This window comes from Capra hircus, chromosome 7 (genome assembly GCF_001704415.2).
Source record: "Capra hircus breed San Clemente chromosome 7, ASM170441v1, whole genome shotgun sequence".
Taxonomy (NCBI): domain Eukaryota; kingdom Metazoa; phylum Chordata; class Mammalia; order Artiodactyla; family Bovidae; genus Capra; species Capra hircus.
The window spans coordinates 47,756,810-47,771,747 of NC_030814.1; the positions used below are offsets into that span (position 1 = coordinate 47,756,810).

Below are 14,938 nucleotides of genomic sequence, written 5' to 3' on the forward strand. Positions count from 1 at the left end.
TGGTACATAATGGACCCTTATTAATGGTAGCAACTATGTTATTACTAGAGAGAAGGAAGTTCAAGGCAGGGAGTCACTACACAAATAAAGTGCCACAGGACTTCCTCCATCCTTTCACTCTGGAGAGCTGAGCCAGGTCCTCACCTCAGAAACAATCATCTATCTACTGAGAGCATCCCAGTAACCCATGGAGACAGAATGCTGAACTTCACAGAAAAGGGAAGCACAGAGGAATCCTTCCTACTAGATAGCATCATTGAGAACTGGCCCTGGGTGTCAAGGATTCCAACAGAAATGTCTGGGAGAAAAGAGCAGAGATAGCACCAAATATAGTATCAGGAGCTTACTCTTTTCAGTATATGCAGAATGTCCTATCCAATGGACTCCACACACTCATTAAATAGAAGCTAGCTTTGTGTGCTCAGACCTAGTTAGGCCTGGCCAAAGGAAGGAGGTACAAGATTCCTCCAAGATCTGAGTTAAGACTCAATGTGAACTTCCTCTTTGGGAAAAAGAGAAATGCTAGCCTAGGACTTCGGGGGTAGTCACATACTTCTGGAAGAAATTATGAGGGCGAGTCAACAAAAGTAGAAACCAAAGTCCACTCACTCAGCCCAGTTCTAGGATCTCACTCCAAGTCAGGGTGGAAAGAAGGAATATATCATTAACAGTAATGTCTCCTCAGCATCTGATCCTGGAAGAGTATCAAGAACTTAAAGAACTGAGACACTCGGTGGGGAAGGGAGGAGAGAGAGGGGGAAAAGAAAAAGAAAAAGCAGAAGCATTTAACATGAGAATTGTTATCTAAACAAAGAGAAAAATAAAGCATGCACAAAAGTGGACCCGCTGCTCCACTATCTCTAACTCACATCCCACCTGCTAACAAGTCCAGTCCTAGAATTTCACATAACCTCAGTTAGGAGAAAAGGTAAAAATTTTATCTAGTCTGATCCTCTACCTACCACATTCCCAAAAGTAACTGCCCAGTGACAATGACCTCTAGTGATAGGGACTGGCATCCTCTGTGTTGCAACATGCTAGAGCAGCACTTCTTTCAAAGTTCTTATTCTCACCCAACGGGGAAGGAAATGGTAACCCACTCCAGTATTCTTGCCTGGAGAATCCCGTGGACAGAGGAGCCTGGTGGGCTGCTGTCCACAGGGGTCACAGAGAGTCGGACACGACTGAAGCGACTTAGCATGCATGCATGTATTGGAGAAGGAAATGGCAACCCACTCCAGTGTTCTTGCCTGGAGAATACCAGGGACAGAGAAACCTGGTGGGCTGCCGTCTATGGAGTTGCACAGGGTCGGACACAACTGAAGCAACTTAGCAGCACCAACAGCATTCTCACCCAAAAACCACTTCCATTATGGCATTTCCATCCACTGGTCCCAGCTGTCGAATCTGGAACACTACAAAAGAAATGGAATCCGCCTCCTTACACTGCCTTTAAAATAGACAAAGTTCTGAGCACTTCAAGCTGCCACAGGGATGAGGCCAAATGAACAGATACATGCTTCAAAGGCAAAACAAGGACTCAAGAACAGACAATTATAAATGGCACAATCAGAAAACAGAGAGAGAGGGACTTAATATCATCATCAGAGAAAGCTCTGTTGCATAAGGCCTCCACCTCAGTCTCAAACTCAGAGCAAATGATTAAGCCTTTGGTGTCCTTTTGACTTCAAGAACACCTTTTAAAAAACCACATTCTAAACATACAATCATGTTAATTACTGTAAAATAGGCTCTTAACAAGAATCAAAGAGGCCCTTGATCATACTTAAAATAATAAAAGTTAAGATCATTTTCAGCTGTCAGCATTTAGCTTAGATATAATATAAACAGTAAGAAAAAAGGAGGTGGATTTCATGGCAAGCTACAAACAAGAGGGAAACTGCTTCCTGGACAACTGTATTAAGAAACAAATGGAGGGGGGAGGTAGGATCTCTCTGGTTAGAAAACAAACTGAGATACAGACAATGTCAGAGCAGAAGGAGACCGTAGGGATTCCACCCCATCACTGTACAGACTGGGAAACCTAAACCCAAGCAAGGATGGAAGTCATCCCGGGTTGCAAAGCAAGTGTCAGAACTAGAACAAAATCTCCTAATTTCCCAATCTCAGTTCTTTCCATTACACCAAGCTATCTTCTTTCAGCAAGTCTCAAATTACTGCAAAACATTCATCGGAATAACCAGCATTCCTCAAATCTGACAAGCTACATTAAAAACAAAGCAAAGGTCTTGACATTCTTCAAGTTAATGCTAGCATTCTCCATAACCTCAGCTGGGCGCCGCCTACCCTCCCAAGAGCATCATACTCTGCTTCTTATTTCATATTTTGGGATGACTTACACAAAACTGCAGAATGCTTACAAACAAAACCTACAGAATGATGAGTTTGCAGAAAAATCGGGGAACAGTGAATGAGGGAACCACACCCAGAGCCAAGCCGATCTAGCGGCAATTGAGAATGCAAAGCTGAAAAGGGGAGAAGAACGAACGTAGGAAAAGGGTGGTGGTGTTTTTTTTTTTTCCAACCTGTCAAATTTTCTGCAGGAGGCAGTCTGGTGAAAAGCAAAGAGCCGCTGGAATTCACGGAGACTTGGATTCTAGTCGCAAGGCTGCGACTAACTCACCGGATGACCTTAGGCAACCCCTACTTTTTCTTGGACCTCGATTTCCTCAACAGCTCTAGAAAGTGATTGCAAAAGGTAATTTCCCAGAGTCCTGGTAGTTCCGGCATCCTATGACCCAAAGACCGGCTATCAGCCATCTCCCAGCAGGGCTCCCGCAACTGCCTGGTCACCTCCCCGCGATGTCTGGACCATTGTAGGAAGCGCAGCAGAAGCCCTAGCTAGTCGTTTCGGTGATCCTTCCCATCTCGGGACCTATTCCCACACCTGTCAAAAAGGATGGGGAGGTCAAAGGAGACAGCGCGAAGAACACCTCTCATCCTGGAGGGGAGCCCACAACGCACCGCAGCTGGCACCGGAGAGCCGAAGAGACCAGGACTCGCAGCCCAGGCCGGTCGGTGCCAGACCCGGAGCATCTGCTGAACCCGGAGGAAGGCGACTTGGGTCCAGCAGAAGGCGACCACCCGCCGCCAGCCCCAGACTTACCGCTCGGGTTCCGACTCCAGCTCTGGCTCCCACTTCGGTGCAGCAGCCCACCAGTCCACCAGTTCCTGCCTCAGCTCGAAGCCCTAGCCATCCCCACCCTCCGCTGCCCAAGCAGCCGCTTCCGGGCCCGTCACGTGACCCAGGCGCCCAAACCTAGGCGCGGGTCACGTGCTCCCTGGCGCGGCTACGCCTCCCCTCTAGTGGGCTCGGCTTCGCAGCACCACCTGGCGACGGGGAGCTGAAACTGCGGGAACGACGGTTCTCTGGGAGCTGGGACTGAGCCGGGCGTCGAACATCTGGGCACCAGCCGCGAGCCCAGCGTCGCAGAGCGCAGTCACCTGAGGTGTGGGCTTGTGGAAGGTGGCTCAGTTTTCCACCCGCTGGACTTTCTTTAAGACGTTTCAATGATCATATGTTGCTTTTATGAGTGAGAAATAATACATCTTTTCAAAACTTTAGTCATATTTTAAAACTACCAAACGTATGTGGTGGCGACCGGAAGTGGGACTCTGAGGTAAGGCCAATTCTATCTTTCTATTTTTAAAATTTAAGTAACATTTTTGAATGACAACTTTTCAGTATGTTTGAGGTGTATGTCTTATCTACGCTTCTCTTTTACTTTAAAAAATGTCTTTAAAAATTTAAAGATTAAAAAATTTTTAATTTAACTTAAAAAGTTAAAGATGTAACTTTAAAAAGATTAACTACTCAGAAACAAACCCACAAATTATTGATACAGCTACAAAATGGATAAATCTTAATTATATTGAAAAAAGTCAGAAAAAAACATTGTATTTATATAATCTAGAAATTTTAAAATAATCTACACTGACAGAAAACACATCAGTGGTTGCCTGGGAATGGTTGTTGAGGTCAGGAGAGAAGAAAGTGATTATAAAGGGACATAAGGAAACTTCTCAGGTGACATATATGTCCATTATCTTGACTGTGGTAATAGTGTCACTGGTGAATATACATGTTGAAGGTTATCAAGTTATACACTTTAAATTTGTGCAGTTTATTGTATGTAAATTATACCACAATAAAGCTGTTAAAATATTCAGTAAAAATTATAAGTAGAGTGGCAGGGCCTGAGGAGGGGACTTATGGCAAGGAAGCAGCTTCACAGAGACTGTGGCGGAGGCGGGAGCCCCCAAATTCCTGTGGCAGAACCATGAAAGGCTGGGAAGCACTGCTCGCCCCTCTCTCAGTGGCTGGGCTTCCTGGGCCTGGACAATAAAGCCGAGGAGCCAGAGGAGAGGAAAGGGCGGGGACCAGAGCGGGGACCAGAGCCTGGCCGGCAGCCGGCCATGCAGACAGCCAAAGGGGCCCACGGCGGCCAGCAGCAGCTGGGCGGAGAAGCCCTCCGCTCCTGGCTGCCTCCAACCTCGACTCCAGGCTTCCCCACACCCCTTTCCCGTGGATTCCAGCAAGGCCTTTGCCCAGACCACGGCAGCACGTTGACCAACACCTGGTGGCCAGTGAAGGTTTACAGGCTCAACAACGATGAGCAGTGGGACGACCAGGGTGCTGGGCATGTTGTCCAGTTGTGTGGAGTGGCTCAGGGCATGTCCGTGCTAGTCTGGGCCACTGGAAGAGGGAATGGCAAACCGCTTCAGTATTCTTGCCTCAAGAGTCCCATGAACACAAGGAAAAGGCAAAAAGTTAGGACCCTGGGAGATGAACTCCCCAGGTTGGTAGGTGCCCAGTATGCTGCTGGAGAAGAGTGGAGAAACAATGAAGAAACTCCAGAAACAATAAAGAGAGAGAGCCAAAGTGAAAAAAAAAAAAAAGTCCGGTTGTGGATGTGATTGGTGATGGAAGTAAAGTCTGAAGCTGTAAAAAACAATATTGCATAGGAACCTGGAATATTAAGTCCATGAATCAAGGTAAGTTAGAAGTGGTCAAACAGGAGATGGCAAGAGTGAACACTGACGTTTTTGGAAGTAGTGAACTAAAATGGATGGGAATGGGCAAATTTAATTCAGATGACCATTATATCTACTACTGTGGGCAAGAATTCCCTAAAAGAAATGGAATAACCCTCATAGTCATAGGGTCAACAAAAGAGTCCAAAATGCAGTAGTTGGGTGCAGTCTCAAAAAGGACAGAATGATCTTGGCTCCTTTCCAAGGCAAACCATTCAGCATCACAGTAATCCAACCACTGATATAAAAGAAACTGAAGTTGAATGATTCTTTGAAGACCTACAGGACCTTCTAGAACTAACACCAAAAAAGATGTCCTTTTCATCATGAAGAAAGAGAAAGTGTTATTTGCTTAGGTGTGTCCAACTCTTTGTGACCGTATGGGCTGTAGCCCACCAGGCTCCCCTGTCCAAGGTATTTTCCAGGCAAGAATACTGGAGTGGGTTGCTGTTTCCTTCTCCACAGGATCTTCTCAACCCAGGGATTGAACCTGGGTCTCCTGCATTGCAGGCAGATTCTTTACCATATGAGCCACCAGGGAAGCCCCATCATAGGGGACTGGAAGGCAAAAGTAGGAAGTCAAGAGATACCTCGAGTACCAGGCAAGTTTAGCCTTTGAATACAAAATGAAGCAGGGCAAAGGCTAACAGAGTTTTGCCTAGAGAATGCACTGGTCATAGCAAACACCTCTTCCAACCACACAAGAGAGGACTCTACACATGGACATCACCAGATGGTCAATACTGAAATCAGATTGATTATATTCTTTGCAGTCAAAGATGGAGACACTCTATACAGTCAGCAAAAACAAGTAATACAGTAACATGTTCTTATTAAAAATGTTTGACAATATGTGACTCTGTAAACAGTGAAAATTCTTCTTCTCCCAAATTCGCTCTCCTCTCCAAAGATTTACAGTTACCATCATGTTACTGTTGTTTTCGAAACACTATGCTATGTATTTATAGAAATATCTATATATAGGCATGTACAGATCGTGGTGTTAAAATTTAGAATCGTGAATACTAGTACTTACGGTTTTGCTTAAGATTTTTACTCTTCACTGTTTGCATTGTTTAAATTATTTCATAAACATATACTACTTTGTATATATATGTTCAAAATCTTTATTTGTTCTATAACCTATTTATATGTTTTTAAAAATCTACTCTGGTTGGTTCATTTCACCAGGGAAAAAGAAAAGAATGTAGATTCATGCCCAGTCAAAATAAGAGGATGAATGAGTTCATCCCATCCCTGGTAGAACTCCCCAGTTCATTGACTGCTCAGTGCCAGGAGCTATGCTTGAAATGCTGCTGAGCCCAAGTCTAGAATGCCTCTTTTAGGTCACCTCCGGGCCTCAAATTTCATTTATTCTATGGCTCCTCCTAATGTTTTACCCAGAAAGACAGAACTTATTGGAATTACTGAAGCAAGTGGAAATTTGCCTTCCCCGTGTGCAGCTGGGAGGCCTTTAGTGTAAATAAGATTCTTCCTCCCATGATGACTGAAAGTGAAGTTGCTCAGTCGTGTCCGACTCTTTGCGACCCTGTGGACTGTAACCTACCAGGCTTCTCCGTCCATGGGATTCTCCAGGCAAGAATACTGGAGTGGATTACCATTTCCTTCTCCAGGGGATCTTCCTGACCCAGGGATTGAACCTGGGTCTCCTGCATTGCAGGCAGACGCTTTAACCTCTGAGCCACCAGGGAAGCCCTGCTATACTGTTATTAGAGAGACTCTTCAAAAAAGGCTGCACAGTTTTCAGATACTGTTAGGACTCTATCAGCCTTATCATTGGTGGTAGTTTGGTCACTGAGTCTGTCCAACTTTTGTGACCCCATGGACTGCAGCCTGCCAGTCTCCTCTGTCCATGGGATTGCCTAGGCAAGAATAGTGGAACGTGTTGCCCTTTCCTTCTCCAAGGGATCTTCCCAAATCAGGGATCGAAGCTGGGTCTCCTGCCTGTGCATTGCAAGCACATTCTTTAACAACTGAGCCACCAGAGAAACCCAACCTTATCATTGCGTGCATGCTAACTTTGCGACCCCGTGGACTGTAGCCCACCAGGCTCCTCTGTCAATGGGATTCTCTAGCAAGAATACTGGAATGGGGTGCCATTTCCTTCTCCAGAGAGTCTTCCGGACCCCAAGGATTAAACCCACATCACTTACGTCTCCTGCTTTGGCAGCTGGGTTCTTTACCACTAACGCCACCTGGGAAGCCCAACCTTATTATTATGAAGCCCTAATTAGAAATTAGAGACTTCCATGGTGTCCAACGGATAAGAATCCACCTGCCAATGCAAGGTATATGGGTTTGATCCCTGGACCAGGGATTAAGATACCACATGTTTCAGGCAGCTAAGCCCATGAGTCACAACTACTGAGACTGCACTTCCTAAAGCCCCTGCTTTGCAGCAAGAGAAGCCATTACAATGAAAAACACATGCACCACAGCTAGAGAGTAGCCCCCTCTCAGTGCAAATAGAGAAAGCCTGTGGTTAGCAAGGAAGAGCCTGTGTGCCACAAAGAAGACTGAGTGCAACCAAAAATAAAATGAAAGAAAGAGAAAAACTAGCACACAACAGCATATCTCTATATCTTTGCCAGATAACTCTCATCTTTGCCAGGTAACTTTTCCCCAGTCTATACAAATGTCTACCTCTGGTCCCACTGTTTACTCAAAAAATAAAGATTTCCAATGCAAATGGATGTGTAAATAGCTGTTTTGACTCTTACAAACTATTTTAAAAGCAAAAAGGAAAAAAACTTTTCAAATTCTTTTTCAGCAAAACCAGAAGAGAAACAGAATCCACAGATACCAAAATACATGTAAGGGCATGTAAAGCATCTGAGGCTAGACAGAAACTGTAGGAGAAAGGAAAAGAAACTCAGGAGTGAAGGGACTGACAGGGGTTGGGGATGGGGGTAGATCTTACGAAAGCATCAGTAAAAACATCATGAAAGTGAAAAGCTCACTCAGAGTTGCACAGCTATATCCCTTTTGTCTGAAACAACATGCATGGACAGTTTAGCAAAACTAACAACAAAAAACTCTGCTAAACCTCGTTTGGATGGGGAAGGTAACGAAGATGAGGACAACAGAAAGAATATTGTGGTGGTTTTTGCCATACGTTCACATTGGCAAAAACCACCACAATATTGTAAAGTAATTAGCCTCCAATTAAAATAAATAAATTTTTTAAAAAGTAAAAATAAAAAAACAACAATGTGTTTTAAAAAAGAATATTCTGGACTTCCTTGATGGTCCAGTGGTTAAGCATCCATGTGCCAGTGCAGAGGATAGAATCTTCCTGATCTAGGAAGATTCCACATGTCATGGGGCAGCTAAGCCCATGCACCACAACTACTGATGCCTGCATGCCTTAGAGCCCGTGCTCCACAGAAGAGAAGACACCCCAATGAGAAGAATGCACACTGAAACTGGAGAGTAGCCTGCTTTTGCCATAGTGAGAGAAAGCCTGCACACAGCACTTAAGACCCAGGACAACCAAAAGCAAATAAATAAATATTCAAAAAAGAATACTCTGAGAAAAACTATACACTTTATATTTTAAAATTTTTATTTAAGTAAAAATTTGGAAATTAAATACAGTTAGAGAAATCAAGAATCAAATCGAATAGTAAGAAAGTAAGGATGAGAAAATGTTAATTTTCTTATCAGTAAATATTTATGGAGTGGACTTTCCTGGTGGCTCAGCAGTAAAGAATATCCCTCCAATGCAGTCTCAGGATTCCGTCTCTGGGTTGGGAAATTCCCCTGGAGAAAGAAATGGCAAGCCACTCCAGTATTCTTGCCAGGGAAATCCCGTGGATGGAGGAGCCTGGTGGACTGTAGTCCATTGGGGCCACAAAAGATTCAGACATGACTGAGCAACTGAGCACATGCACACATTCAGCTAAGTAAGATACATATCAAGTCAGCAGGTGTACCTGCTATGGAGAGTGGAAAGTGGAAGAGGGAGTTTAGAGGCAGAAGGAAGGATTGCAACCTCTTTATTTTTATTTATTTATTTATGACTGTGCCTCGCAGCACATGGGATCTTACTAAGTTTCTCTACCAAAGATCGAACCTGTGCCTTCTGCAGTGGAAGCTTGGAGTCTTAACTACTAGACCACCAGGGAAGTCCCTACAACCTTTTAAAATAGTCAAGAAAGGTCTCACTGAGAAGGCAAAATGTAAACAAAGACCTGAGATAGGTGCAGAAACAGGCCATGTGGACTTCTTTTAGGGAGAGCATTCTGGGCAGAGGGAATAGTATATGGCCCTGGGGTGGGAGTGTGCCTCACCTGTTTGAAGAATGACAACGAGGTCACTGTGGCTGGAGCAGAGAGAGTTAGTGAAAGAGAAGTAGATTAGGTCAGAGCAACACCGAGGGTGGAAATTGTATAGTGCTCTGTGAGCCGTTTTAAGGTGTGTGTGTGTGTGTGTGTGTGTGTGTGTGTGTGTGTGTGTGTGTGTGAATGAGATGGGAAGAGATTTGAGGAGTTTCAGCAGAGGAGTGCCATGATCTGACTTGGGTTTTAAAAGGATGCTTTGTCTGTTGGGTTGATGTTGGCAAAGACACAAACAGCGAGATCTGTTGGGAGGCAGTTTGCAGTAAGAATAAGATTGTGATGACTTGACAAGAGGGACAGAGGTGAATGTGGTCAGTTTCTGAAAACATTTTTATAATAGGTTGGCTATGTTGATGGACTGGAAGTGGAATATGAGACAGAGGAGACAATGGCCTGAGCAACAGGAAAGAGAATTGCTTTTAACTAGATTAGAAAGACAATGGCAGGAATAGGTTTGAGTGGGGAGGAATTAGAGATTATTGTGTGTGAAGCCCCTATTAGCCATCCAGGGGAAAAGGTTAGGTAGGCATTGGAATTATTGTGGAGAGGAGAGAGATCCAGCCTATAGATAAAAATGTCACCATTGTCAGCAAATTAATGGTAGTTAAGCAGAGAGACTAGATGAGATCATCAAGGAAGTGAGTGCAAATAAAGATGAGAGAAAACCCAAAAATCAAGTATAGGGGAGGACAGAAAGATGATTATGAATGAGCAAAAGTGACCATGAAGCCATGGTCATTGAGCTAGGAGGAAAACCAGGAGTGGTGTCGTCCTGGAAGCCAACTGAAGAAAGTTGTTCTAGGAGAGGAAGGACTGCCATGTCAAATGCTACTGCTTGGTCATGTAGAAAGAGGACTGAAAACAGACCATTGTATCTAGTAAAGAATAACCACTGATGGGGACTTCTCTAGTGGCTGAGAGTCCCACTGCCAATGTAGGGGACATGGGTTCGATCCCTGGTTCAGGAGGATCCCACATGCTGCAGGGCAACTAAGCCTGTGAGCTGCAACTACCGAAGCCCACATACCTAGAGCCTGTGCCCTGCAATGAAGAGTAATCCCCACCGCAACTAGAGAAGCCAATGCAAAACAAAAAAGACCCAGAACAGCCCCCTCCCCCCAAAAGAATAACCACTGATGGTGCTCAAAAGAGCAGATGTGACTGGGTGCTGGGAGTGAACCCAACTCTGGAGGGAGTTCTTGGCCAATATTATTTGTCTGTATCCCAACCAAACACCACCACACCCAATGCCCCTGTACCCTAAATTATTTTGAAGCAAATTCCAGTTATATCCCTACAGGAAAAAATAAGGAGAATGGTGAGATTGTGTGTGCCTTATGAGTCCTGCTCAGTTTCCCCTTATCTCTCCATCTCTCCTTCCAAGACTCCTTGAGTCCCCAATCCATTTCCTTTACACTCTATGACAGATGGGGAAAGTGCCATTCACAGCCAATTACTTAAGGGGAATGGGATCCAAAGGTCAGTCCCCTGACCTTTAGGTGGGACCAGCTCAGTGATGCAAGTTGTGCTCCAGCATTCCCCGTGGGATCCGGCTGAAGCAAGTCTCCAGTTGAGACCGCATCCTCACTTAGCCTTTCCCTTTTTCTTCACTTCTGCTTCCCTCTCATCCCTTCTCCTGAGAATGCTGCTGCTGCTGCTAAGTCACTTCAGTCATGTCCGACTCTGTGCAACCCCATAGACGACAGCCCACCAGGCTCCGCCATCCCTGGGATTCTCCAGGCAAAAACACTGGAGTGGGTTGCCATTGCCTTCTCCTCTCCTGAGAATACCTCCTCAGTAAATCACTTGCTCAAGAAGCCGTATCTCAGCTTCTCATTCTAGGCATAAGGCATCATCCCCATTTTACTGATGAGGAAAGGTAGACTTTATTTATTTTATTTTTTAAATGGAGGAAAATTGCTTTATAATGTTGTATTGGTTTCTGCCGTACGACAACACAAATCAGCCACGATTATACATATATCACCTCTCTCTTGAGCCTCCCTCCCCTCCCTGCATCCAACCCCTCTAAGTCATCACAGAGCACCAGGCTGGCCTCCCTATGTTATATAGCAGCTTCTCATCAGCTATCTGCCTCACCCATGGTAGTGTATATATGTCGATGCTACTTACTCTGTTCGCTCCACTCTTTCCTTCCCCTACTGTGTCCACAAGTCCAAAAGTATAGAAAGATTAAAAACACTCACTCATGTTCACATGGCTAATCAGGGCTGAAGCCAGAATTCCAGCGACCACATACTTAATCATCTCACCACACCCACCACTCAGCAGCACCCAAAGTTAATGAAGCAGGAGAGTGGAGAATGTCACTGAAGGGCTGAGAACATGCAGGCTTGCATGTTCCTCCTTGGAGAAACTGAGCAGGCTATTATGTCAAAACTGTTGAGATATAGCCTCTCGGCCTTCTGTAGCTCTGGGCAGGTGACATTACCTCTTGGGGCTTAACCTCCCTGAGCCTCTGCCTCCTCATCTATCAGCCAGAAAGGGTCTGATGGGCATCAGAGCATTTGGCACACTGTAGATCAGCCCACCGACACAAGAAGTGATTCTTATTTTTCTCACTGTCCTCCTCAAACTTGGTTAGCATGAGGATAATATGCTTTCTTTGCCTCTTTAGGTTTTTCAGTCAGGAATTGGAGTTGTTTGGCCTCATGAGGATGGGAAAGGGCAGAGCGACTTACAGACACCTTAAAGGAAGAAGAATTCCTGTCCCCAGTGTCTCAGAGTGACCCCAGGAAAGTGATAGTATTGATAGTAAGATCTCAGATGCCCTGGGTGCTTGCCATGTGCTTTACAACTGATTTACTCCCCACCTAAAATCTTATGAGATCACTATTTTTAATTCCACTTAATAGGTCAAACTGAGGCAAGAAGACAGAAAAACTATGCCCAAAGTCACACAAGAATCTGAGTGTTGAAGCCAGGAGACAAGCTCTGCGTAACTCCACAGCTGGTGTTCTTAAAAAATATCATGGGTTGAAACCTACTTGTTAATAAATGAAGTCCATACTCACACTTTGTGAATTGAGGGATCTTTTTGCTTTTTTCCTCTTCTTTTATCAACATGTTTCTGCTCCTTCTGTTTTTCTCTTGTAGTTGTTTCTTTTCTTTCCGCTTTGTTTCCTTTTTCTTCTTTCTTACACCACTAGACATAAAGAGAATGAGAGAGTCTTCCAGGGAGCTTCCTTTAACTCTAGATTATCAGAGCTGGAAAGCCCCCATTGGGTCAGTGAGCCCAACCTGTCATTCTCAGTGGAGGCCTAGAGATAAGGGGCAGTATTCCCAGAGTCACACACGTCATGTGTTTCTTGGCCCTTGCTTCCAAGCCCTTGGTCCCACATCATGCAGAGGTTACCAGATAGCACAAGTAGAATGAGCATATGTGGTTAAGGAGGAAAAACACCCGGGGTGCACAGCGCAGTCTCTGTATACATACCTAGATTACATGAATTTAAGATGGTGTGATATAAAAATGTTAAAGTTCTACTTCATAGGCAGAGTTTAGGGTGCTTAGTCACATCATCGTCAATCATGTCCAACTCTGTGTGACCCCACAGATGGCAGCCCACCAGGCTCCCCCGTCCCTGGGATTCCCCAGGCAAGAACACTGGAGTGGGTTGCCATTTCCTTCTCCAGTGCATGAAAGTGAAAAGTGAAAGTGAAGTCGCTCAGTCGTGTCCGACTCTTAGTGACTCCATGGACTGCAGCCCATCAGGCTCCTCCGTCCATGGGAGTTTCCAGGCAAGAGTACTGGAGTGAAGTGCCATTGCCTTCTCCGAGGGTACTTAGAATCCCACTCAAATTTAAAGTTTCACAGGGTATCCCGTAATAGCACAACTGATGTTCAAAAGAGTTAACTGTAAACTGTGCTGCACTTTGGCTGGGACACAGAAGTGTCTGCCCAATTTTGTCAGAAGCCAGAGATTAAATGCCTTTGTTCATATGGAACTTCTGTGGGCGAATTGAGTTATTTACTAGCCATAGTGTAAACATCTATTGTTAGTGTAATTAAAATATTCTATAAGCCATAACAGTATAATTTAAGAATTCATTCAGTGGCACAAGTGCCGAAAAGTTAACTTAAAAATTCTTAGTTTGGAAATGGAAATCAGAAATTGCTATAGAAATGAGAAATTAAAAACAGCCAAACACATCAAGATGTAACATGCATATGACAAAGGAGAGTGCATTCCATTTAGTAAATTAGCAACACAGTTGAAATGAAAAGCAGCCTTTAAAGCAAGGACCTCACTGTGGGAACAAACAGCAACTCAGATACTAGGAAAAGTGCTGGTGCTATATCAACACACTCTAATGTGCCTCTGAGCCAGGCTCTGTGACTTTTGATCATTAGAAAGGGAGTAATGATGGTAAATTTTATCACTAGTGTCTTTGTGGTAAATGAAGTATGTTTAGAGGGGAAAAAATGTGTTACAGAGTTAAGAGATTTATGCATTCCGCAGACCCAGAGAAAAATTTTGCGAAGTGTCCAAAAGCCCATCCAGAGAATCCAGTAGGACCACTCTACCATCAATACAACACTCTGATGTATAGGAGAATGCTCAAGGGATGGGAAATTCTGCAGGGGCACAGAACCAGAGGGCATATGTGAAAAATGCCAATTGTCTGTCATCCTAAGCTGACCTGCAGGCAGGATTGCAATGACAGGAGCATTGTTAGTGCGTGTGTATGAGGACCCGTGTACACTCCTTGGAATCAAATGCTGCTCTTACAGGAGCACATCTGCTAGCGACGGAATGAAACACCAACACTGCAGAGTGGTTTGAATCTTTTTACTTTAACTCTTTGCTTCTTACAGCTGCTTTATTTTATATCCTTTGCACAACAATCTACAGGGCAAGTTGCCAAGCACTATGATTTAGTGACTATACAGTGCGCAGGCGCAGGGCAAGATAACCTTTACCTTAACTTATTTACTGCAGCTAAGACTTTGTTTTGGGGAACTTCTTTATCAACTTAGAATCCGTTTTGTCCCTAGGTCTGTTCCTTTTGAGGAATCAGAGAAATCCTTGTGTGCAAGAAATGTTCTTTTCCCGCGGGAACAAACAGAGGATTCTTAGCTGAACATCTTGCTTGCAAGAATGTTCAGCCCTGATTGAGAGTCTGGTTTGCAAGCACTTCTCAACCTTTCTTATACCTAGTTCCCTACACTGGGCAGAACATCTCGTTTGCAAGAATGTTCAGCCTTGGTTGAGAGTCTCATTTGCAGGCACTTCCCAACCTTCCTTATACCTTGTTCCCTACACACATCCAAAGAACAGACTTTAAAACATATTATATTGCTTTCGTGGGGTGTGCATTGGTCAGTGAGGTACCATAAATGAGTTATAGGGATACTGATATTGGTACTTTTCCTCCAGGGGCAACCAGGTGGCTGGAACTTCTGAGACAGTTACCTATAGTCACGAGCAATTCTTTTATCCTGACAGTGTATAAAATGTTAGCATTTTCCACATGTGTATGGTATAAAAGAGATTGGG

General features: G+C 44.4%; 1 protein-coding gene and 1 non-coding gene across 10 annotated transcripts in view; both read right to left on the minus strand.

Moving 5' to 3' along the window:
• LOC102191423 (proton-coupled amino acid transporter 1) overlaps positions 1-12,479 on the minus strand; it is a 58,404-nt gene extending 45,925 nt beyond the window's left edge. For 8 of the 9 annotated variants that reach the window (XR_001918289.1, XM_018050132.1, XM_013965703.2 and 5 more), the window contains exon 1: positions 3,128-3,260. The gene's annotated coding sequence lies outside the window, so the exon portion shown is untranslated. Of the gene's footprint in view, positions 1-3,127; positions 3,261-12,451 lie in introns of those variants that run through there. The other variant, XM_013965702.2, reaches the window with a different exon arrangement.
• On the minus strand, positions 6,695-6,767 carry TRNAC-GCA. The gene has a single exon. It is a non-coding gene; the product is annotated as a tRNA-Cys (tRNA).